This window comes from Taeniopygia guttata, chromosome 1A (genome assembly GCF_048771995.1).
Source record: "Taeniopygia guttata chromosome 1A, bTaeGut7.mat, whole genome shotgun sequence".
Lineage (NCBI taxonomy): Eukaryota > Metazoa > Chordata > Aves > Passeriformes > Estrildidae > Taeniopygia > Taeniopygia guttata.
In genome coordinates this window covers 22,971,649-22,997,882 of record NC_133025.1, presented here as the reverse complement: position 1 = coordinate 22,997,882, position 26,234 = coordinate 22,971,649, and the positions used below count along the sequence as shown (strand labels likewise).

General features: G+C 40.0%; 1 long non-coding RNA gene across 3 annotated transcripts in view; it reads right to left on the bottom strand.

The window, feature by feature from the left end:
* Positions 1 to 1,388: 1,388 nt before the first annotated feature.
* Positions 1,389 to 26,234, bottom strand: part of LOC115490928 (uncharacterized) — a 162,540-nt gene continuing 137,694 nt past the window's right edge. The window contains exons 3-4 of one of the 3 annotated variants that reach the window (XR_012052628.1): positions 3,035 to 3,096; positions 1,389 to 2,948 (exon numbers count right to left, since the gene is read on the bottom strand). This is a non-coding gene — a long non-coding RNA (uncharacterized lncRNA). The other 2 variants (XR_012052627.1, XR_012052625.1) reach the window with 2 other exon arrangements.

The following is a 26,234-nucleotide window of genomic DNA, read 5'->3' as shown; positions in this document are numbered from 1 at the left end:
ACCCCTTCCTAATGAATCATTAATGACAGAAGTATCATGCCTGCTCCCTATGTATAGTTTGAGAGTTTATTTGATGTTCCATATTTGAAGAAACATCTAATTTTGGATTCAAATATTCTTCAGTATGTCTTGGGATTTCAGCTTTTCAGATTTTTGAACTGTGAAGAAGAGTGACAGCATATTGTTCAGTTCTCAATTTGTATCTATTTGAGATTAGCAGAGGACAAAAATTAATTCTGTCATTTTCATAGAGTCTCATTTCAATTTGGATAGAAGGCAGTTATGAGACTCTCAAAATATATTTGCTTCATGCTAAGAACAAATCTTCTTTCCTCTCTTCTCTTGCTCCTTTAAATGCAGATTTGAAAAGATGGAATTATATACATCTATACGACTGAACCACTCAGATCTTGAAAACAAAATTCTGATAGTCTGCCACAGAGAACATTATTTGTACAAGGAGGCCTATTAAATTCAGAGGGATGACATGTGATATATAGATCTATACATCACACTGTATCATCTTTAAAATGAAATGGAAATAAGTTTTCTGTTTAGCTGCTAATTAGAAAAACATGAAATGCCAGTTCTGTGATAATATCAGAACCAGATTAACAAAAACACTGAAAATTTTGCATGACTTGGAAATATACTTTTGTTTTCTTTCCTCCACTCCCTTTCTTAATTTATAAGCATTACTAGTTTTTCTTGCTTTCAGAATTCCTTTTTATTTAGCAAGGAGAAAAATCTTAACATGTTTGTTAAAAGCTAGCATCCAGAAACATAAATTTTAAATTTTTTTTCTTATTTTTTCAGTGACATTTTACTTTGTCTCAATAAATTGCTAGGATTTCAAAACTATTAAAGTTATTGTCTCTGAAATAAAGTTTCCAAACAATTTTCATGTTATAGTTTTTTTTATATTTTTTTCTTTTCAAAATGCAAATCATCTTATTCCTTTTTTCTTCGGGGTAAATCTAGGACTTTAATTTATTTAGGCTAGAAATCACTATTTTTTCCTAACAAAATTACACTTCACAAAGTAAACAGTGACTTCTATACAGTGGTGAATTTTTTAGTCCCTATTTTGATTTGATAAAAACATAATGCAAATTCTTAGTTGCTATAAGACAGAGATAGAAATTATCTAAGTAGTGTAGTACAAGTTATCATCATAGGCATCTGTTGTACAAGTTATCACAATAGTCATCTGTTGTGAGAAAGTAGGTTGATTACTAAGAATATTATAAGTGTATTATAAGTACAGTTTACTTGTTATGGTGTCATGGTTTGACGCTGGCACAATGACAGCACCCCATGAAAATGCAACCTACCAATTAAATGCTGTGAAATGCGATCGAGAACAGAGCAAAGCAGGCCAAACTTAATAACAAAGGAAAGACTTTATTACACTACTACTAATAATATAAAGGGGAAGAAAAAGAAAAAAAAAAACCACACAAACTTTAAAATGAAAACCTTCCAAAACATTCTTCCTCCCACCACCCAACTCTAACAAACTACAGCGAGACCCATTTAGATCCTTAATCCAGTTTTCACCCCTCAATATAATCAATACTGAATCTATCGGGGAAGAGAGGAGTCCCCTTGCAGCACAGACCCCCAGGAAACACAGCTGCCACCTCTTGTGTTTCTATGTCACACGTGGCACTGCCCAGACATACCGGCCAGTGTGACACTCTCCTCTCCATGTCACAGTGCTCTCACCACCGTGCATGGACAGAGACTGCTTATAGGGCCCCTTTAAGGATGCTCTGCCAAGGACCACCAGGAACAACAGTCCAGTATCGCATTTCGGGACTAGAGTCCCCCCCCCATTTTCCCCTGGGGCCGAGGGTCCAAGGACAGAGATTGCCTTCTCTTCTTCTCTGAAGATGGAGGGCATCCTCACACCCTCCTCAGTTCTCTCTGTCCATTCCTGAACTGGTAGTTCCTGAAGAAGGTCTCTTGGCTCACCAGTGCATCCCCCTAAAATGCAGTCTCTCTTGAAAGAAGGAGTGGTTCAGTCTATGGTAAACAAGCAGAGTCCAGCCAAAAGCCACTCCATCATCTCCCCCCAACCTTCTTCTCTGAACATCTGAGGTCCCAGGCTGTCTCTCGTTCCTTCAAATTGAGGAGGAGTAATATTTTATAAAGCCTTCATTTCACAGGAAAGGGTTAAAATTCCCGGACTCCCCGGACAGCTGAAATCTCAGCCCAGGACTCATCTCCAGTCTCCTACGCTGGGCATCTTCCCCCCGCTCCTCTTTCTTCTCTGCCGGCAAACTCCCAGGTGCCTGCAGGCTCTTTATCTCTTTTCCCTGTAGCTTAGGGGAGGGGGAAAAAAGACATCTCAGATGTTCTCCACCCTTCCGTCCGAAAGAGCTGGCCCAGCTCGGTTCCGCTCCTTCACCCCCTGGCCTACCTCTGCAGGCCGCATGGCTCCCCTCCCCCACCCAGCCCGGGCTGGGGGGGGAGGTCCGTACCTTGCGATGACCGGAACCAAAGAAGGATGAGTCCTCCTGGGAATTCCGCTTTTAACCCCTCTGTGTTCTCAGAGGCGTGTCCACCTTCAGTTGGTCACCCCAAGTGTCAATATCCAAACCTGCCCCTGACTGTGACCTCTTCCTTCCAAAAAAAAAATTCTCTTCCTGTGTCAAACTATGACATATGGTTATAGCCCCAATTAAATTTATGGCAGAACTAAGTCAATTAGTATTTTTTTTTACTATACATTTGTACAGATGAGATGCAGAATTTTGTAACATTAACCATTGTCCTAGAGTGACTTAGGAAATTCGCAAACTTTGGTATACTGTACCAGATGCAGAAATGACTGTTGTACTTTTGTTCTCCCATATATAACTTTTCACATTTGCATTTTCAAGGACATTATACAGGTCTCATGCATACTTACATACATTTTTTAAATTCCAACATATAGGCTTCTGACAAAATAAAGAAAGATAAGGAAAAGGGGGGAAAAAACCCACTAAACAACAAAAAAAACCCCTATAAATGCTCTAAAGGATACAGTACTCATGATATTCAAAAATTGGAAACTTCAGGACACTTTGTTTTTCCTTTTTCGTAGAGCTCTGGATAAATAATGCAATTTATCAGTGAATTGACCCTCAGTGATTTTATAATGTTCTTAGCAAAAACTCTGTGCAGTGGAGGTGCATTCAGTAAAAATACAAGCAGTTTGGGAGTATTTGTTCGCACAAAGAGATCTGAGAAGGTCTCTCTGTGCAATTCATATCTATTTGAGTTCTCATAACCTGAACAAGGGGAAATCTTCTATTTTATACACATCTTTGTAATACACAAGCAGCAAGGCTCTTAACCTAATTGAAACCTAATATTTTACAATTAATTTCTCTTTGGGCACCCTGTTAATCAATGCTGTGGAAGTGGAAACTGGGTAGAGACAATGGAGGGTAAAGTTTCATTCAGAAGATAGTGTTTTCATTTATGCTACAAACATAACTTATGGTTCTATCACAAGCCATAGAGATTAAGTTAATACCCCTAGTGGAAGCCAAGAAGGTGATTCAGATTTGTAACAGTTGTCCGTGGAATGATTCAGTTTGTTAAGCATGTGTATTTATTTCCATCTGAGATTGTTTGCAATATCTTCCCTGACCTTCAGCTTATGTGAGAAAGTATTATTGTTCTGCAGGTCATGGGTCATATCTTCTAGTTTAGTGAGTCTGCCTCAGGTTTCCTAAGGTTTCTCCAGTGACACTAGATTCTTTTAGGTATCTGGATCCTCTGTTAGCTATGGTAAGAAATATAGGTAGCTGACATACATGCAAAGACACTAAAACTTAATTACCTAAATTAAAATGACTTAACCTCCTATCCTAGAGGCCAGGCCCCAGAAAGTAAGCACATTCAAAATTCTTCTTAGGTAGACAGACGAGTCAGCATTAGTACCTGGCAGAATTATAAAGCTAATATCCACTCTCAATATCCTAAAGCTCTTTCAGGGTACATGAAGGAAAAAAAACCCACCCAAACAATCCAACCCAAGGTTACTGGGTATAGTCACCATCAATTTCTTATGGGCAAATTGTGTTTTCCTTTTCTGAATGAATGACCAGTTCTGTGGCTGAAGGGAGTGTAGTGAATTCTATTTATCTTGATTATATCAATGTTATATAATTATCTCCATTATATCAAGGTCTTCCATGGCATCCTGATACTCAAACTAAAGATTAGTTAGGTGAAGTATTATCAGGGTGAAAAATCTGGACAATCAGACCCAAAGGATAATGGCCAATGAGTCAAAGTGTACCTAGTGATCAAGGCATGTTTCTGTAGAATTGATTTAAAGGGATGATACTTTAACAACTTTGATAGTGACCTCGATGACAGTTCACTCTATCAGGTTCTTGTATTATTTCGAGTTGGGAACCATGGCTGATATGCTTGAGAGTTAGGCTGTTCTTGGTGATGAAAGAATAAACAAGCTGAAAAAAATGAACTAATAAGCATCTCCTAATGGTCAATAAGTACAAAATCTTCTACTTAGCATGCAGAAAGTCCATCATCAGTCCAGGCTGGGAACAGACTGCCTGGATAGTATGTCTTTAAGAACTGGACAAGACATGTTTACAACAATGAAGACCAAATGCCTGTTGGGCTGTATTAGCAAGTGTGTAGTTAGCAGACTGAGGGTGTAGTTAGCAGATTGAAGCAATCACAATCATCCAGTGATTTTTAATTCAATGTGTGTATCTGGAGTACTGTGTCTGGTTTTGGACCCCTGGTAAAAGAGATATATCAACAAACAAAATGTAGTGGAGAATCACCAAGACAATTGGAAAGGCTGAAGCACATGACGTATCAGGAAAGGCTGTTGAAACAGCTTAGCATAGAGAAAACAAGGATAGGGAGGAATATAATATCAGTCTTTCATTACTTAAAAGGGAGTTACAAGTAAAGTCAGAACTCAATTTTTTTCTTGGATGGGTACAACAAAAGATCAAAGGCTAGTAGCCAAAATCATGAATACGAAAAATTCTACTTGGGCTGTGAAAGAGGTCAGGCACTGTAAAAGGCTGCACAAAGAGGTGGAAGAATCTCTCTCTAAGTGATTTCCAAAATACAACTTGTCAAGACCCTGGGCTGCCCTCTTTTGAGCAGGATGTTGAATTGACCTGAGCTATCTGCCCTCCTGCAGGTTCCCCCTTACAGTAAAAATGAAAATAACTTATAAGCCTTTTCACAAAATGCACATAGAAAAAATATTTTATGCTATTCTTTTCCCTCTCTCTAATGATATTTTTTAATGTGTTTCAAAGCTGAATCTCCTAACCTGCTTCTAATGATGAGTCAATCTCCTGCATTCATAAATCTTTAGGCAGCAAATGCAAATTTTCAGTATGTCCTCCTGCAGTACTGTTACCCTCCCTGAGTTACAGAATTGCCGCTGAAGACCCAGGAGAAAACCAGAAGAGTATCCTTGTGCCTGGCTCTCAGCAGCCACAGGATGGACGTTCACTGTCTAGTTGTCCCACGGTGGCCGCAGAGCAGACGCGCGAGCTGCCGCCCTGAGTCTGTGCCCAGCCTGGTGCGGGGGGCGGTGATCGCTGTGGCATGGGGAGCGCAGCAGGGCACAGAGCACGGGGAAACCAAGGCACAGGAATGAGGGAAGGACACTTGCCTGAATCGCCAAGGATTTAATTCCTGAAAGGGGGAATTCCCAAAGCGGGGCGGAGCAAGTGGCAAATCTGAACCTGAAAGGGCTACTTTTATAGGGTAGGGAGAACACGGGGCAGACACAACCTGTGACCAATAGGGGGGAATTAGGGGAGGGGTGCAGGGTAAGGGCTCCCCAAGAGAATCCAACATGGGAAGGGAGCAAACCCCGCAATCCAACTCCGCCTCGAGGAAGGGATGAAAGATAGGGAACACTCCAGAACCAAAGGAGTGTGCTTTGACAGACAGGGGTAAGACAAGGGAACAAGGCAGGTATACAGGTGGATTGACATGTAGATTGACATATATTTTGGTGGGGAAAACTGTGCTAAACTACTCAGGAGTGAACCATTAGGGAAGCCAAATGGGGTACAGAGAATGAACCATTACAAACTTATAACAACAAATATTAAAACATACTACAGAAGAACAAACTAAAATTACAGACTACCACATATCCTTAATCAAAGAATAACTTTCTCAAAAGAAAAATGTGCAAATTGATTTCTGAATCTCTTCAAAATATTTTACTGTGGAAATGAAAGAGAATAAAGTTTTATAAATTTTCCAAACTTCTAAAAAATTGTAAGACAATAGATTTATTTTGTTTTGTCTTTTTATTTCCTTATTATTTTATTTTCTTTGGTTTTGGAGTAAAGAAATTCAATTGACAAAAGATTGCAAGCAAATGAATAGGGAGAGTTATCTGTAATACCACAAACCTAACACTTCTGCTTCTGAGGGTTTTCAAGACTACTATTTCACCTTGTGTGACTTTATTGATATTCAGACCACATTGGAAGAAAGCAGAAAGGGCCATGTTACAATTTCCATTTTGCTTGTTTGTGAATCGAAGCGTAAGCTGACATCTTGTAGTAGAACCAAAGAATGCAAGTAGCACAGTTCATAAACCTGCTTTCCTCGGGTTTCACCAATTTGAAATATAATTGAAACATTAAATTCTACTCTAGTTTTGACTCCAAGAAGAAGATGAGTTACTAATTATATCTGGTATTTTAAATATTACATCAGTATTAGAGAGAGAGTAATGATTTTGCAGACACAGCACTGGATGAAGAAAAGCATAAACATATGCACACAATGTGTTAGAAATAACATGTATCAAACATTCATAAGGAAATAAAAGAACATAAGCAAATTCAGCAAGGCTGGTAAATATATTTGTACTATTCACTTTGGATATAGGAGGCAGAAGTTTAAGTAATGCTTCTTTCAGGTTTAGATTGAGGATTTGAACTTGAATGTTCCTAGATAATTTTCCTAATCACCTCATCACTTTTGTATACTTCCAACCCATATACATATAATAATTTTTGCATTTTATTGTAATAAATTTGACTTTCCACTAATAAAATGTTCTGTGTGCTTGCCATTATGCTGTTCTCCATCTACTTTACAAACAGAGTCCCAAAGACAGTACGTCATTTAGGTAACTCGGGTACTTCCAGATTTCCACATTTGACAAACCTATTATTCTTTCTAAGGATATGTCATTCACACCCCATCTGGTTACTCAAGTTACCCCCTGGTTACTGCATTCCACTGAAATTGTGAGAGTCTTGTTTTCATGTCTATTCTAGAGTAATTTTCATGTGTATCTGATTCTATCTAATTTAAAGGAGGACTTTGGAATGCAGTCTTTCATAGCAAGTATGCTCTAACCATCACTTATTAAGCGTTTCTGGAACAGTTTGTTCTAAGTCTTTCCAGGTGATGTTACTCCATATTACATAACCTAAATATTCAGCAGGGCAGGCAAATACTGCAACTCTATTGTGATTATGCAACCATGTGAAATGATAAAAATCTATACTCCAAATCAATATTAAGTTATTGTACATGGTGGACCAGGTTCAGCACAAGAGAATGAGACATGATGCAGTTGCATAGGACACTTGTAGGACTACAGAGAGCTACTTCCTTCTCAAATTCAGTAAAATAAAGATTTTTGCAAGGGTCACCCATATTTCAGACACTCCTAAACCATTTGGATATTAGGGCATCTGAGAAATCACTGTTTCCTGCTTTCTCTTCATTGTGAGCACAGTCATGAGGCTTTCACATAGAGTTCACATCTATCAAATCTGAGTTTGATTTAGGTCTAATAGGCCAATTCTTCCCTTTACTAGCAATTTCCTGCTGGTTGTGCTAAATACTTCTATACATAAATAGAAGCACTTACTATTACAAAAAACTCCGCACTTTCTAGAAAAAGAATTGTCAACAGGATATCAACTGGAACAAAACCTTAGGTAAACAACTACTTGAAATTATCATCATAATATTATATTAGTATTCAAAGTACTCAATTCTTTATTTTCTTGTGAGAAACCACTTTTACTCTGTTACTGGAAACTGGCATTTAATGTGTAATAATACTATTCTCTTTTACAAATCACTAACACAATTGAATCAATCAGTAAGCAATATGAGCAGTGAAATTTTTAACCACCTGCATTAATAAAAACAGAACCAGACATATCATTCATGACCAACTTGGAACCTGAGAAAAATGGGGCAGTGATACTGAGATGTGTGATCTAGGATCTCTGTAATGGGTCTATCTTATACAAGTTGGCAGGTAGTTTAATAAATGATACAGCAAAGCTAGAACCTGAGGAAGGAGAAGGAACTTGTTTTGGGTGATAAAACCTTTGCAAGCAGCAAAAGTAAAACCAACACAGTAATAATTTAAGTAGTATAAATAACCAATATTCCAAAGCTGAAGCATGTTCCTTTTTCTTTTTTAGTGATATAGATTTGGTCATTGAAACCGTGGCTTTAGTATTATCTGTCAATGGAATTAAACACAATAAAATTCCCAGGAATCCAATCTCCATTACGTCCACATTTTTAAGATGTAATCTATAATGTTGCCCTATATTGGCAGACAAGTCCTTCAGTTTTTAGATTAAAGGGTTAGATCTAATAGCACAGATAGTTGCTGAGTGATAGTTCTGGGACTCAGGTGTGGTTGTCTTTCATTGACTTCCATCCTTTCTAAAAGATAGAGAAGAAAAAATTACATTGATGGTTGCCTATCCTTGCTTTGCAATTACTCTTACCTTGGTGTTGTGGGTTAACTCCAGGTGGCTAAGCTAAATCCCCACCAAGTCACTTGTACACCACAACCCTCCACTCGCCTTTCAAATGGAGGAGAGTATTAAGAGAGCAAAAAGCAAGAAAACTTATGGGTCAAGAAAAGGATACTTTAGTAAGTGAGGAAGAATTCCCCCAGGCCAATGTCCATCCAGTCCCCAGGCAGCAGTTCTCTTTTGAAATGAACAGACACACATTTGATTTCTGAACATGATGTTACATGGCATGGGGTATCTCTGGTCAGTTTTGGTCAGCTGCCCCAGTGTGTCTACTCCCAGGTTCTTGCTCACTCCAAGCCCTGTTGCTGAGGAGTGGAGGGAGGAGCAGACAGCCTGGACACAGGCAAGGACTGTTCAGCAATAGGGAAAAACTTGGTGCATTTTGGTCACCAGTCTAAACAGCACCATATGGATAGATGTGAAGAATACTAACTGCATCCCAGTCAAACCCAGTACATTTTGTGTGGATATCCTTGAGTTTGCTTTTTTCCTGATTTTATTTACTCCCATCCATCCTAGTCATTGTCCTGGCACTGCAGCATTCTACAGCAATGAGTAATTTAAAGTGGAACTTTTCATCTTTTCACATAATCTGTTCCTCACACCTCTGTATTCATTTCTCCATTATGATATAATTTATGATAAATTTGAATGTAAAACTTGAGAAAGTGTCAAAATTTTTATAGGCTGCTTACATTGATGTGGGTCAAACAAGTGAATAGTTAGATAAGACTGAACACATTCAAAAGGATCAATAAGCTTCCTCTGCCTAGAGAAATTACAGTCTTACAGAGGAATGTATTGCTCAAAAATATAATGAAATTATTTAGGCAACCAATTTCTTAGAACTCAGATACTTGATTCCTTCTGTCAGCTCTACTTACCTTCTAGAAACAAAACCCCTTACAAATTCAAAGTTTGTAAAGGAAATTGCTTTTCTTCTTTGCCTTTTGTCTGACTAACTACTGAAACTAAAAGTGACATAACTGACATTGCGTAGCAAACCATTTTCTGAGCAGGTGGCTTGGAAATTGTACTTACACTATTCTTATTAGCACTGAATATAATACTTTGAGTACTGATGATATTTGCACTGTAATTTGCAAAATATTCCATTTTTGCCCTTCACAAAAAACCTGTTCAGCTTCAGGAACATCACATCTTTGTTAGAAAAATCATAAAATGTTAAAATGTTAGTTAAATGTATGCTACTGCCTGTTTTTCTAAACAAGGGTTAAAATATAACATAATTGTTGAAATGGTTCCTGGCTGTTTTCTGATCAAGAATTGAAACGTAGTTAATATTTCTAGACAATGAACAGTTCTGTAACTACTATTTTCTCTCAGTGCTATGCATTAGGTAATAAACATTCAATATTTTGAAATGTATTATTACCTTGATATTAGAAATTAAATATTTTAGTAGATACACTCATTATTCTCTTGGATGCTGCAGCTGGGAATTCCTATTTTTTAACTTACTGCAAGCTCCAGTTCCACAGATTTGTCTCTAAAGGAAACCAATCCATGCATAACTTCACTTTAAATCTGAGAACTCCATAAATACACAGTGTTCTTGTTTAAGAAATGAAATTGCAAAATCAGAATTACCGTTCTTGCTTACCCATATTCCATTTAGGATCTTGTTTGAATTAGTATTTTGCATTTCAGACTGAAGAAAAACTACAGATATCATTATTGCGAAGGGCAAAAGAATGTTAAAAATTATTAATTCCCGTATTGAAGATTTCCTCTCAATAACAGGCTAGAGGTAATTATTTCTTCCTTTCTGTAAGTTTTGGGGGTTTTGTTTTAAATTCCTCTTATGTCATGTAAATTTCTCTTTTTCTAAGAACAGCTGTCTATTGAATTCAGAACTTCAGCTATTGTTCCATTCTTTAAAAAAAAGCTTTGTGACTCAGCAGTATTATCTAACCGTAGGCTTATTGCTCAACTATTTTTGTGTTTAAGTCAAGGAACAGAAGTTTTTTTTAATTACTTGCATTTTTTTTTTTTGAGATATGTTAGTGTGACTTTAGGGAAAAGTACAGGACAAAAGTACAGGGCAAACTTTATGCTCTTTACAATTCAGTAAAAATGCCTTTTATCTTAATAAAATGGACTTAATTGAACCCATTAATGGTACAAAATGTTCTGCATAGGTCAATGGAGATTTAAGCAGTGATGTTGTTGGTTGGTTGATATATAATAGTGGACCTTTAGGTCCAAATTTTCCGACATTCTGTCAATACCATGTCTCTGCAAAGTCATACAGATTGCTTACAATTCTTTCTTTTATTAGAAATTAAGTAAGCTTTGCTTCTACTTGCAAAATTTCAAGGATACCTTAAAGTGTGTTCTCTGAGGAGAATGCCAGCAATATCCAAGAACACTTCCTCAAGGTGCTGAAAGTTTTAAAGGCTGACGAGATGGATTCATATCAGACTGCAGATATCAAATGCAAGATTGTGAGACCTTCATAAAACATGTATGGCTTTGATTAATAAAATAAATCAAACTAAGTGCTGTTTTATGACCTTTAACCACAATTCAGGGAAAGCTAATGCTGTTAGCTGACAACAAGCCAATCTTTCCTGTAATGGCAGCTATTAAATACATGGAAAATCAAGACATTATCCAATTCATACCAATTAATCAGACACCTTGGCTAAGCAGAACTAATATCCCACTTTGTTATCAGGACACATAGTAAAATGTAATTACTGTACTAGGCTTCAGTTTAGTAGCAAAACTATGGTTTTGTGCTCAGATATCTTTGCTTTCTGTTATTGATCTTCAACCTACTTTTAATTAAAAAGCAACTCTACTGTTCTGGTTTTGTGGTATCCATGACTGTTTGTAAAAAAAAAAAAATAAATTGAAATGCTTTAGTCTTTTAAAGTATCTGACATTTCTGAAAGATAACCTCATGAAAGAATATTATACAACAAATGCTCTGGACCAGCTGAAAAGGAAGTATCTAACAGATGAGTTGTTTCCAGATGTGTTTCTTTTCCACATTAAGGTACATGCATAGACTATAATGATGTGTTTCTGAAGGATGGATTATTTCAGTGAGAAGAAAATGAAGAATCCAGCCAGCAGAATAAAGTGCTACATCACATCTTAAGGTAACAAATTGGTCATGTCAAAGATGATTTCTTTAAAGAATTTGTTTGAGCAGCTTGTGACATTCATTATAAGGAATTGTCAGCAGGAAAGTTAGTGAAAGTCATACTAGAGTTTAGTATAATTTGTGCAGAACATTATTAAAATATTGAATATATTTGAAAGTTGTAACATGTAAGTTGTAACATTTTGCCAATGAATAGACTATATATAATTATTTTAGTTATAGGTGGCCTTGTCAATCATCCATCATTACATAAGCTATGGAAGGAACAGCCCAACAGCTAAGGACTATATTGGTAGTCCAAAGGGGTGCCATGGGTTTGTATAACATTCACTTTTGTCAGACTGCAACACTTGTGAATGTTAGGAAAGGAGGACAACAGCTTTTAGTGTTGGGAGATATGTGAGTCCTTGATGAATACCTAAAGATCTGAGTGAGACTAGCAAAGGTAAAATCATTACAGTTCAGATGTGCAGGAGTAGGATAGTGTAGGTATGTACAAGATTATCTTCCTCCTGTGGAAACTGTAAAATCTTTACAGTTCAGATGTGCAGGAGTAGAATAGTGTGGGTATGTACAAGATTATCTTCCTCCAGTGGAAACTGAGACTCCCAAAGGACAGAGTATACATAGTACTACTCTTGTGAGTGACCACTATAGGGTCATAATTTGTAGGGAACTTCCTTGCCTGCTTCTTTACCACAGCATGGGCATTTTCCTTGTAAACTGTGTAGATAATACCAATAAATGGTAGACCACATCTCTCCAATTTAAGTAATCTCAGCAGAGCATTGTAAGTGACATAACTTCATTACAGAATAAAATGGTATATTCTTTGTATGTCTGACATATTTGAACTATTCCATGGTGGTAGAAGAAAGACAAGACCAAAAGTCTCATGCAGCAGCTAAAGACCAGTCATCTAAATTAGTCAAATATTAACCTCTCAGGAGTTCTCATAACATTTAAGACAAGCAAAACTGGACTCAGTGGAACACAAAGTAGTCTTCAGTATTAAGGGTGCTGGTGGAAATCAGTGTCACTGATAATGTGCTGTTCCAGATCCTCTTTTACTTAAATTTTGCATGCAATTATATATGCAATTTTTTTCCCCATGAGAGTCAGTTGTAAAAGTCTGCTGTTTCAACAGCAGTAGTACCAACCTTAAAACACAATATCATAGAATCACAGTTATGCTGAGATTCAGCAAAAATTTAAAGTTCCTGTTTAAGGCCCAAGAACTTCTTGCTAATAATTTATTGAAGCATAGTGTATACTGGTGTTTCCTATCAATAGGAATCTTAGGTTCTTGTAACACAGAACCATAAAAACTCTTAATAATAGAATTGGCTGGGTGGAAAGCAATCTAAGGAGATAACCTACTTCCAAATCCCCTGGTGTGAGGTGGGACATCTTTCACTAGGTGAGGTCATGGGCCATTCGCAACTTGTCTGGGCAACCTGTTCCAGTGTCTCACCCCCCTCATAACAAATAATTTCTTCCATGTATCCAATCTAAACCTACACTTTCTGAATTTTAAATCATTTTACCTTGTTCCTTAATAAAGGTATTGAACAGTACAAGTCCTGGTACAGTCCTCTGAAGGACACCACTTCAGTACCGATCTCCATTTGGACATTGAGTTGTTGACTGCAAGACTTTTGATTAAGATGTCCAACCAATTTCCTATGAATTGAATAATATGTCCACTAACCCCATATCTCTATAATTTTGCAACAAAAATGTTATGTGGAACCATGTGAAAAGCCTTACAGAAATTAAGATATATGACAATAACTGCTCCTACCTTATTCATCAACATAGTTTCTCCATTGCAGAAGGCCACTAGATTAGTCAAGCACCAATTGTCATGGGTGGAGACATACTGGCCATCTCTATTCACTTCTTGTCATTTATATGCCTTGACACAGCTTCCAGGAGGAGCTCTGCTGCGATCTTACTGGGTACAGAGGTGAGGCTGATTGATCAGTAGTTCCAGGGTCCTTCTTTTTTATTATTTTTAAATATCAGCATGATATTTCCCCTTTTTCCAGCCACAGGTTGCTTCACCTGATCATGATTACCTTTCAAGTATGGTGGAGACTGGCTTTAAGGCTTCATTGGTCAAGTCCTTCATGATCCTAGAATGCATCTAACAAGGTCCTCTGGATTTGTGTACTGTCAGGTACCCTGGGTTCCAGGAACCCTGTGCCTTGAGATCCAGGTACTCAAGAGATTTGGGAAGAATGGTTTCTGGTTAAAACTGAGGCAGAATGTTTTAGAGTACCTCAGCCTTCCCCATGTCCATTGCCATTAGATCCTCTGCCTCATTTATTGGCGAGTGGGGGCTGTACTATTTATTTTGTCTTTCTTTTCTGACTAACATACTGCTGGAAGTTATTTTTCTTCATATAACTTAACAAATTTATCTCCAGCTCCACCTTTTCTTGCCTGAATTCCATTCCTACACTCTTGGGCACTATCTCTACATTCTTCCTGGAATGCGTGTCCCTGTTTCCACTGCCTATAAATTTCCCTCTCTGAGTAAGAAGGTGCTTACTCAGCTATGCTCATCTCTTTCCTTCTTTGCCTGACTTTTTGTACCTAAGAATTGAAACTTCTTGTGTTCTAATAAAAATGTATTTATCTCTGGAGGTAGTTTCCCAGGGTTCTCATCCACCAGATCCTTTAGAAGACTGAAATTTCACTTTTAAAAATTTCAGGGTCTTTACTATTCGTTTTAGATATTACCAATCTATATCCCTTGAGATCATGAGTTTCATCAGAGCATGACCACTGTAGCTCAGGATACCAGCAATCTTGGCCTTTCCAGTAAGTTCATCTGTATTGGTCAGCAACAAATCGAATGCATTTCCTCTAGCTGGGCTTACTATCACCTGGATTAGAAAGTTGTCCTCCATGCATTCCTAATATTACCTGGACTGCTTGCAAAGTGCTGTGCTGCTTTTTCTGCAAATGTCAGGGTGGTTGAAATACTCTATCAGGAACAGGGCCTGCAGGCATGATGCTTCCTGTAGTTGAAGTAAAAACATTGACATCCTCCCCTTGATCAGGTACTCTTTGCTAAATACCAGTCACAAGGTTTCCTTTGTTGTCTTGATCTCTAATTATTACTGATAAACTCCTGACCTGTGAACTACTGCTTTTCAAAGAAAGATCTGTGCAATCAATCCATCTGTTTAGACAGAGCAAGTCCCTCTACCTCTGTGCCTCAAGAACAGTTTATAGTCATCAATTACAGCGTTCAAGTCATGTGATTCATCCAACCAAGTTTCATAGTGATCAGATCAAAGATTTCCAGCTGCATTGTGGCTTCTAGCTCCTTTTTTTTTGTTACCCATATTGTGTGCATTGGTATAGAGATGCAATTGGTTGAACTGTTGACTCTCGTCTTTTTCATGGAACCTATTTGGAGGGTCTGGAGCTGTGTGTCACTGTTGTGGTAGGTGTGTTCTTCCACGCTGTTGTTTGTGAGTACACAAGTGTTGTGACTTTGCAACCCACTCCCCAATTCATTAGTGTATACAATTCACTGTCAGTGAATTTTCCAGTGAAGATTCACCTGCTCTTCTAGATAGGGATATCCCATCTCTCCTTAGTAATTTGTACTCATCAAAAAATGTCCCATGATCATAGAAGCCAATGCCCTGGTGATGCCATCAGCCACGAAGCCAGGTATTAACCTGCATGACATGTCAACTTCTGCTCACACCTCTGTCTCTGACTGGCAAGATGAGACCATTTGGACCCCATCCTCTTCACTTGTGCCACCAGGGCTCTGAAGTCCTCATTGAACTTGCCTGGGTTATGTTTCACTGTGCCATTGGTGTCCACATGGAAAAGAATTAGGTGATAGTAGTCTGTGCTTTTAACTTGTTGTGGCAGTCTCTCTGTGACACCCCAGATTTCAGCTCCTGGCCAAGCAGTAAACTCCTGTTGACCGATAAGCCCGTCAGATGGGTAACTCAGCAGAGAGTCACCCACTGCTACACTCTCTGCTTCTTTTTTAATCATTTAGTACGTGCAAGAGGTATGGTCTCTTCCAGCTTCAGCCTGACTCCCCCTTGAGGGCTTTGCGCAGCTGGAGCTGGCACTCCCCTCTCCCTCAGACCATGGAGAAACGTGCAGTGCTCCAGGGGGGCAGCAGCTTCCCTGACAGGGAGCTTTGTCTTGGTGGTCACCTCCAATTGCTCCCAGCTGTCCCAGCAGATGGCTCCAGGCCCTTGCTTTGTCTCTACCTCTATACTTCTGAAGATGTCAAAGCACTGCCTAATCAGCCCTTCTACTTCCCTGGAATCCTCAAGCAGCTGGGTGGAGGCAGCTTGTGCAGGCAGTAGCTGGCTGGGATGACTGTCAGGGCTGCAGCCTACAGCTATGGAGGAGCAGAGTGGGGCACAGCCTGGTAGGTGTCAGAGTGCACTCTCCTCCTTGCATCAACTGTGCAGCCAAACTCCATGCCACTCCTCCCAGGCACTTCTCTGTTTTTGTACACACTCATCATATGACTCCTTGTTGTGACAAGCACATTTCTCTCCCTCTAAGCATTTTTCATAAAGGTGCACAGAGAGAAAGAAAAAGAAAACAATTTATATTTCTGCTCCTTGTTTTTCTCATGTGGAATGTGTTTGGAGAATTGTTTACCTGGAGTGAGTGCTTGATTGGATTGTGGTGAGGATTGTTTGAGCCTGATGGCTGATCAGATCCACCTGTGTCTGGACTCTCAGAGAGGGTCACGAGTTGTGTTCGTTAGAGATTACAGAACAAGTAGGTTTTGTAGTTTTAGTATTTTCCTTTATATAGTATATTAATGTATTTTAGCATAATTATAATAAATAAATCATTCAGCCTTCTGAACTGAGTCAGACATCATCATCTCTTCCCATCGGGTTTGCCTGCATTTACAACTCCTGGTCATTTGCAGTCCCCAAGAGCCAGTTCCATGGAGCTTCCTGTGGTTTGAATTGGCCATGCAGACACCCAGCCTCCAGAGACCTTGAAAGCCTCCTGGTCTTCCTGGCATGCCACAAGAACTGCTGCTGCCACTGCTGCTGCTGCTAGCATGGAAATAAATTATAAACCAAGAGATATTGTATGATTGGAAGTATTTGGTTTTAACTATTTTTATGATAATTACTTATGGCAAACAGCAACAAAACTAAATCAAAGAATACGGGTTAATTTTTAGAAATAGCAAGGCACACAAAAAATGTCTCAAAGCACAGAATTAATGCAAGGTAATGTAAACATGGGATTAGGTTCTTTATAAGCAAAAATAAACAGCCATTAAACCAAATAGTATTAATACTTGTAAACAACTCAGACATCCCATAGGATGAACGAAACTATACAAATGTAAATTGTTATTCTCACCACAATTCTGGCACAATACTGTGTGGAATGTTACTACTGAGAAATTTTGTATAAAACTACAGATGCACAGAATATTCTGAATTGGAAGAGACCCACAAGAATCTTAAAATAAAATCAAATTATGAATAAAGGGATCATGGGGGATTGAACCCACAAGCTTGGTGTTATTATCACCATGCTCTGATCAACTGAGCCAATCTCAGGGTCTAAAATACCTTTAAAAATATTCAAATTATCACACACATTTAGTGAATGTAGATTTCAGACTAAAAAGATATTAACTGTATACAAAAGTGTGTATTTTAGAATACATGATAAATTTTCTGATACATACATTTCTGATACATTAGACAAGTCTTGCAGATGATCATAGGATTCTCTACAACCTCTGCAGGAGAACAGTTCCACAACTACTGTTGTGCCTCATAATAGAGAAGGCGTACCCAGTGCCAGCCAGGGCTACTGAAGTGAGGGAGATAAGCAGCTTTCTTAACTGTCTGCTGCTTTCCATCTGGAAAACTGGTACCTTGCTCAGTCATTCATTTCTATATGTTCTTCCTCAAAAATCAGAAGTCTAAAAAGATGCCCATGATTCTGCTTTGGATATCTGTACACCTGCATAAAGACTGTCTCAGTGCAACCTTTTGGTCCTACTACAGTGGATCTTAAAATGTGCTTAAATTGAAATCACATATGCTTTAAGTAAAAATGCACTGACAGATATCCAAAATTTCATTTATTATCAAGTTACCATTGTCTGAAATCAACATTTCACCTCTTATCTTGTGCTCAAAGTACAATATGCCTGAAAATACTCAAACCACACTGATTGTATTATAGTTAGTTTCTAAAACTCTACATTTTACAAGGTTAAATATTTTATTGGTGAAAGTGCATAAGAAATCTAAACCAGCAGAAGTTCCCAACGTGTACAGCTAGGCTATCAGTCCACAATAGAGATTGCAACAAAAATGCTGACACATTTTGAACCATAGCTATTTGAATACAACCAGCTGTAGTTTGTCCCCTTATTAAAGACTTGAACTGGCTGCGTATTTCACAAAACTGATTCTGCAGTCTGGTTGTCAATTTGTTTCAAAATGTTTATGATTAGAGAAGAAAGATTCTTTGTGCATTGTTTGGGGTGTTTTTTTTCTGTATCTGGCACTCACATGTTTTCTTGAACAGCTTGATCTGTTGTCAATACTGGTATTTCATTGTTAACATTACAGACTGAGGACAGAAATTGTAATTGCACTAATAAATTTCTCTGTTCTTGTACCTGAGCTAGCTCACACATAATTCGTGCCCACCCTTGTCACCTAATAAAGTGTGAAAGAGATTGCATAGATCTTTCCTCCCCAGCTCCTGCTGTTTATAACAGTAGCAGTTGAATGGAGGAAAACTAGCCCTTCTTAAGCCACAACTTCTTATATATGCAAATGGTTAAAGAAATGAAGAGCAGAGACAAATTGGTCACACTGAATTTGAACAGCAGCACAGGTTCTGGAATGCCATTTTGAGCAATCTCCCTGAGCCAAGCGTAGGACAAGCACAGATTTTTTCTCCCCTCAGCAAAGAGAAAATAGGTTTGTATGTAAAAATTATAATCTGCTTCTTGCTTTCCATCTCAGGAAGCAGTTTTGTACAGCTGAGGTTTATGACAGAGTTAGAATTAGCTCTTACTGTGTGGAAACAGCAGTTTGATTTGTGAAATATCGGAGATGACACATTTAGGATGATGTTTTTCACATCAGTGAACACTCACATATAAAAGTATCCCACTAGGGCCCACAAAGATGATGCTGAGTTATCCAGTTTGTTCAAGGGTTAGGGTATGAAAAGGAAGTGATGTGGTCTTCTGCTAAAGTATTACTATTAAATCATTCTTGGGAGCATTTTAGTTGTAGATATTTTCAGTTCATTTCTTGTTACAGTCATATTTTATCACTAGACGTAACTCCCTGCATGTGTTTGAAGAGTGTTTTCCTTTCCTGTTTGTGACAAAGAGTTGATCCAACTCATATTATACTTAATGGGGACCTGTCAGATTAAATTTGAGTTGATTCAAATCAGTAAACTGCAGTCCTGGTCACTGCTGTCTAGCACTACATTGCATGCAAGTAAATTCTTTTAATTTAGGTGAGCAACTACCATGCAATACCATTGCAAACCTTTATATGTAATATGAAAAAATAGTGTAACAGGATTTGAAATTAAGTAATATTATCTGGGAAGTAAACTGAGGAATGATAATTTATATCAGCTAAGAGTATGACACAAATTGTTCTTCAATAACTCTGTGAAATGAGGAATTATTCATACATTTATTGCAAAAGTCCAGAAATTCTGTCTGACAGTTCAGGTCAGCTCCCTTAAATATCTTCATCAGCAAGCACTCTTGTGCTTCTTTTGTGCTGGGAGAGTGAAGTTATTCATTGATAAAGAGGCCTTCCTGGCCTCTTTATCAATGAATAATATCCATCCAAGATAAAGACTTGTGGAAACGATGAAGGGGCTCTCAACTAAAGAATTTCCAGTAGAGGTGGTGTCTCAACTAGAAATGTTACCTGTGTGAATAGCAATGCACCAGCTGCTACTATAGTACAGAGCTTAGAGAATCATAGAGCAAACCTGATGCTGATTGTAAAATACCAATATACCACACCTTGGAAATGAAACACAAGAACACAAAATTGATTGGAATATCTAGAAGTCTTGCCAAAACTCTTTATATAACTTGAATAATATCACAGAAATTCTGGGGAACTATTTTTCCTTGTAGAGTTGATATTCCAGGAAAGAAAGGTAAAGAAAGAAATATTGTGTTTGTTCATCATATTTATATCTAGACTTTATTAAGATTCAGAAAGTAATATTTTTTATCCTTGTTAAAGAAAACAAGAAGAATGGAATAATGGCAGTAATCCATACAAACCTTTATTGAGGAGCTTAATGAAGCATTTCTTAGCCTATTTAAATATTAGATTTTTGTGTCAGCAGAGAATTTTACTATGACATAGTGCTGTGACAGGCTATAGACTGACAATCATGCTCATGGAATGTACTGGGAAAAAATTGTGTTTAGGAGGTTAGAAGGGGACCAACTAACTTAGATTTAGTTCTGTCTAACAGGGAGAATTGATTGAGATGAAAAGGTGCATTGTAGTATGAGGTGAAACTAATCACAAGATGATAAAGTGAGCTATCCTAAGGAAATAAGTGATGAACTAAAAGCAGTGTAGTTTCAGAAGTTAAGCTTTGATAGAGGACTCAGGAAACTCATATGACAGATCATTTGGGAAGCTAACCTGAGAGACAGAAATGCAACATATCTGGCAGTAACGGGAAGAAACAATATTAATGTACAGTATCAGACGAGTTAATGCAAGAAGATGGTAAGCACATAAGCACAGTTGGAGGAATACTTTAACTATTCAGGATGTCCATAGCAACTTGAAAGACAAAAAGAAATCATATAAAAATGTCCTATGGTTGTGGGTCATATAACTGAAAAGATTAGAAAGAAGAAACCTTATAGTTGTAAGGATAAATCCAGAAATAGGACAGAACATATGAGTATCAATTAGTGAGAAAAATTAAAGAACAAACTTTGAGATCCTAAAACAGCATAGGAGAAAAACTAGAAGAAATATTGATCCAAGTCTAATTGAAAAAAAAATAGAACAAATAACAACTGGAACTTTCTCTTTGTTGAAGTCTGAATTCAAACTCAATAATTTGACAAGAAATGGTCTGATTCTGGAAAGGAAGAATTATTGATGATGGTTTCACACATTTCTCAAAATCACATTAAAGTGTTTATGGCACTGTGTGAAGAATTTGAAACATGAAGGCAATTTTAGAAATTGCTATGTGTAGGAAACCCTTAGAGAACAGAAAATGGAACAAGAAAACTCATAGACTATCTTCAAAAGTGCAAAGGAGGGAGAAAATAGCTGAAAACTGGTCAGCTTTGGTTTAAGACAGTTCTAGAATATATAGTTAACTCACTTCTACGTCCAAATAATTAAAAAGTAGTTAAGGCAAATATTTAAATATTAAAGCTGTAGCTTAAATTTGCGATAAAAGTGCATTTAAACTAAGCTAAAGAAATCCTTATGTGCAAAAGGCTAGGATGTGGACACAGTGTGCCCTACCGTTGACCATAATGGGGCAGTAGAGCGAAGCAGACAACTGGATGCCAACCACTGTTTGACAAAAATTTTCTCTCTTCCCTCTGCAACAGGGAATACAATTATTCAGCTCTACTTAGCACTGGTGATCCTTGGTTGCAATGCCAGTCAGTTTTAGGCACCACAGTCTAAGGAATAAAAAAAAAAAAAAAGGAGCCCAGAAGAGGATGCCATATATGGCAGGCATATTAGAAAGTACATGAAGCAGAAAATAATAAAATTGCCTTTGCTGGAGGCAGGAAGTAGAACAACAGTCTCTTATTTATTATAGGTTGCTATGAAGAAGTAATGAAGATTATAGGAAAGGACGAGTAGAAATCAGTTTCTCTTGTAAGAAGAAGCTATAGATAAGACATTAACTTTCTAATGTTATGAAACAGAGGACCGGGTTACTGCATGTTGCTATAAAACTGTTTCCACAGTTGTTTTCAAGAGCAAGTTAGAAATATATTTATTAGGATGTCTTCACTGTAAGATGATTACTCAGGTGATTTTTCAAGCTCCCTTCTACTATTATAGTGCAATTTTACTTCTCTTACATTTTGTCTTAGCATGAATAGAGTACATTTTGTATCTAGAATACAATAGGAAGCATCAGATGTTTTTATGCAATATATGTTATGCCACTGCTAACATTCCAATATTAATGTAAAGGTATAATATTTTAAAAACATTATTTAAAATTGAAAAGTGAAGTCCCATACTGTAGTAAATAGGGACAGGCGGAGCAGAAGATTACTGGAATGTCACGGAAAGACAGACTCCTTCCCCCCTCTCTCTCCCCTGCTTATCTGCTAACTCCAGGAGTCAGAAAAGAATGTAGCCACACCTGTCCTGGTAAAATTCCACTACCCACTATCCTCCGAGACCCCAAACCCCCCTCTGACGTAGCAAAGACTCCTAAACCTATATAAACCCACGAAATAGGATAGTAAACGCTTTTCAACCGTCTGCCATATTGGTATCTGCGTGTGTTGATTAGCCCGAGTGGCTTGGACGAGACCAAGCCGCCGTGCTGCCATCTGAACCAGGCTCCTGGTTGTCCTTCATAAAGGCAACATACTGGTGCCGAAACCCGGGACAAAAGAAGAAAAATTTGCCCGGCTGACGGATTTCACCTGGACAGAAGCAGCGGCCAGGACGGTGGAACCGTACCCAGGCGTAGGGGAGACGTCCCCGGACCCGCGAGCGTCATAGGCAGCGTCGCATGGGTCGTAAGTATGAAGCAATGGAATATCGCGTTTAAGCTCAGGAACTTTTATCTTGCTATAGCAAGGCTGCCTGGGCTTGGAGCAGCCGAATGCTCAGTGGATGCCATGCATCCGGGGATATGAGAACAGTATACAGCCACGCTAGCCGAAGAAGCAAAATCCTCAGGCGAAAGCGTTACGGCACGGGGCAAGGCAAAAGAAACCCCGCGCAAAGCAATAGAAAAACAAGAGACGCAGAATGCAGCGCGCACGTGTTTATTAGTCAAACCCGAGCTCGGGGGGGGGGCGAAAGCGCAGACCGTCCCTGAGGAGGGTCCACCCGGGACCGGAGACCCGAGAGGGCTCAGCGCGACAACCCCTTCCCCGGATCAGAGCGCAGCCCGGCCCCGCCGCAGAGCTGAGCCCAGCCCAGCCCGGCAGAGGCAGCGCTGCCGCCGGAGCGGCGCGTTTCAAGCGGCGCGGCCCCGACCCCGCCGGAGCGCGCTCCGAGCAGCGCGACTCCGCTCCCGCCGGAACCCAAGCCCGCCCGCGGCTCCGCGCTGCTTCCCCGCCGGCGCGCCGAGCGGAGCAGCGCCGAACCCCGCCGCACAAGCCCCCCGGGACACCCCCGCCGCAGAAAACCCCCGGGACACCCCCACCGCGAAAAACCCCCGCGAAAACCCCGCCGCAGAAAAACCCCGAGAAGCCGCCGCTTCCCAATCCGTCCCGCCGCCGGTCAGAGATCCGCGGTCAAAGGCGCAGCCGCGCGCGGGGCGCTCTTGGCGAGAGCCGGCGGGAGAGACCGGAGTCGCAGGGGCCGCGGCTCGGGGAGAATCCCCGGCCGTCCAGCCACGCGGTCGCTTTGAAAATGGTGCCGAGTGCCGCGGAGGGGGGCGGAGCCCGAGCGGTCCCGGCGCGAAAACTCGGACACCGCGCGACTTCAAGTGCGCGCGCGCGCGGGAGAAAGGGGCGGAGGGCGGCTCAGAGCACAGAGCCAATCAGCGGCCGCGCCGGGAGCCGCCACCATATAAGGCAAAAACCACCCCCCGCAGGGGGCGCGGCGAGCCGGGGGGGCGGGAGCGGCGCCTCCCCCGCGGGGAGGAGCGAGCCCGGGGCCGAACAAAACGGCGCGGGGCCCCGGAAGTACGCTGGCATTTCATTTCCGGCGCGGAGCCTGGCAACAGCTCTACCGACCCCTCTGAGCCGGCGGGAGCGCGCGGGCGGGGGGGGAGCGCGCGGGCGGGGGGGGAGCGCGCGGGCGGGGGGGAGAGCGCGCGGGCGGGGGGGGAGCGCGCGGGCGAACCCAGACCCCTCCCAGCGCAAGCAGCGCGCGTGCCACAGGGCCAGCAAGAGACGCCCCCGATACGGGACCCCGGGGTAGCCCTAGCTATGAAAGTGGGGAGAAAGCCCCCGGGGATGTGGGAGACGTGCTGCCTCTGTGGCAATCAGAACCCCCATGTAGTGAGACCATGAGAGCCACTGCTGCACACCACTGCTACCAACCGAACCTGACCCTCAAAACAAAACTAATGAGAAGCTATAAGTTCTATTTGCAGGGCACGCTTGTAAACCATCCCAGTGACACACACACCCCTGCTCCAAAAAGAAATAACAGACCACCAAACTGCCAGACAACACCTGAAAATCCCACGGTGGTAAGATCCAAACATGCACAGTGTCTTTCTTTATGCATTTTTACTGTTTAGAGGCTTGTGGCCAAGAGAACAAGCTAGCCCAAGCCACTGCCCTCTAATAAATACCCCATCCTTTGTGTTTCACATAGCCAGCCTGTTTAGAAACTACCTTACTAACTCTAAATAAAACCAAATCAAACCTAACTAACCCCTATTAGTTTTGCTATGATATTAAACCCCCTTTTCTACGAAAGCAATGCTTTAAATACCCCCTTCAGTTACTCCACAGCCAATATCCCCCACCGGTGCAAATGAGACACTCCCCACAAAAGACCAATAAGTAAATAGTCCCATCCACATTTGAGATATAAGTTTGCCAGAAACCCAGAGTAAATCCTTATATGTTCCTTGCCAAGTTTAATAACTCTATCAATTTCTGTGTTCAAGTTCTAATTGTTTCTAAAGTCCTGCATCACTCAGACGAAAAGATATACCATCTTCTCAAAAAACCTAACAGACTCCACAAAAAGAAAATCATCACAGGTATAACTATCGCAATGCTGCTCGGCTTGGGAGCAACTGGCACCGCCACGGGCGTCTCAGCCATCGCAACCCAGCAACACAGACTCTCCCAGCTGCAAATGACCATCAATGAAGACCTGCAGAAGATCGAGAAATCCATCTCCTACCTAGAAAAATCAATCTCTTCGCTTTCAAAAGTAATTTTACAAAATGAGCAAAAACTAAACCTTTTAAAGCCTTCAGCACCTGCCTTAAAAAATCTACCCTGATCTACTAAACCACCCTTTCCTTAACAAGTTACAAGTCTGTACCTCACTCCAATGCCTCTATCTACAACTACCTCATTTTGTATATGATAAGGAGGGGGGAGGTGTAGTAAATAGGGACAGGCGGAGCAGAAGATTACCGGAATGTCACGGAAAGACAGACCCCTTCCCCCCTCTCTCTCCCCTGCTTATCTGCTAACCCCAGGAGTCAGAAAAGAATGTAGCCACACCTGTCCTGGTAAAATTCCACTACCCACTATCCTCCGAGACCCCAAACCCCCCTCTGACGTAGCAAAGACTCCTAAACCTATATAAACCCACGAAATAGGATAATAAACGCTTTTCAACCGTCTGCCATATTGGTATCTGCGTGTGTTGATTAGCCCGAGTGGCTTGGACGAGACCAAGCCGCCGTGCTGCCATCTGAACCAGGCTCCTGGTTGTCTTTCATAAAGGCAACACCATACTTTAATATTAATTACACAATCATAACTGAATAATTGTAACTAGATTTTAAAAAAGCACTTCACCTCCATCCTTTCTAAACATCAGCCATTTGTTGCTACATTTGCTGTTTAATTTGTGGTGTAATCAGGTTCAGAACTATTCTACAAGGCAATGTCTCAGCCCGTTGATATTTTTGTACTACACATTAAGTGATACTTTCAAAAAATTCTTTTGAGTTAATTAATTTTAGAGTGCATTGTCAGAAATCCAAATAGGTGATTGTACAAGACAGTTGAGTGAGTCACACTGGGGCCTAAGTGAAGACTGTGCAAAGACTTCAAAAACTCTGAACTGCTTCAATGCAACCATGTGACATATGTTTTCTTGTAGTTACAGAGAAAGACCTTCCAGGTGCTAAGCCAAACATAAAAATCAGATTCCAATGTATTTCTGTCTTTAAAGAAGTGGTTTTAAAGCCCTTGTAAGCCAAGGCACAAATGCATGGCACAGACCAATTGTATTTCTTATATCAGAGGATTATCTTCCCAAATAAAAGGAAGTTAAAAAGGTCAGAGTATTTTTAGAAATCTGGTTAATTGATTAAACTGCTGGCTAGCTGCTACTGTCTTG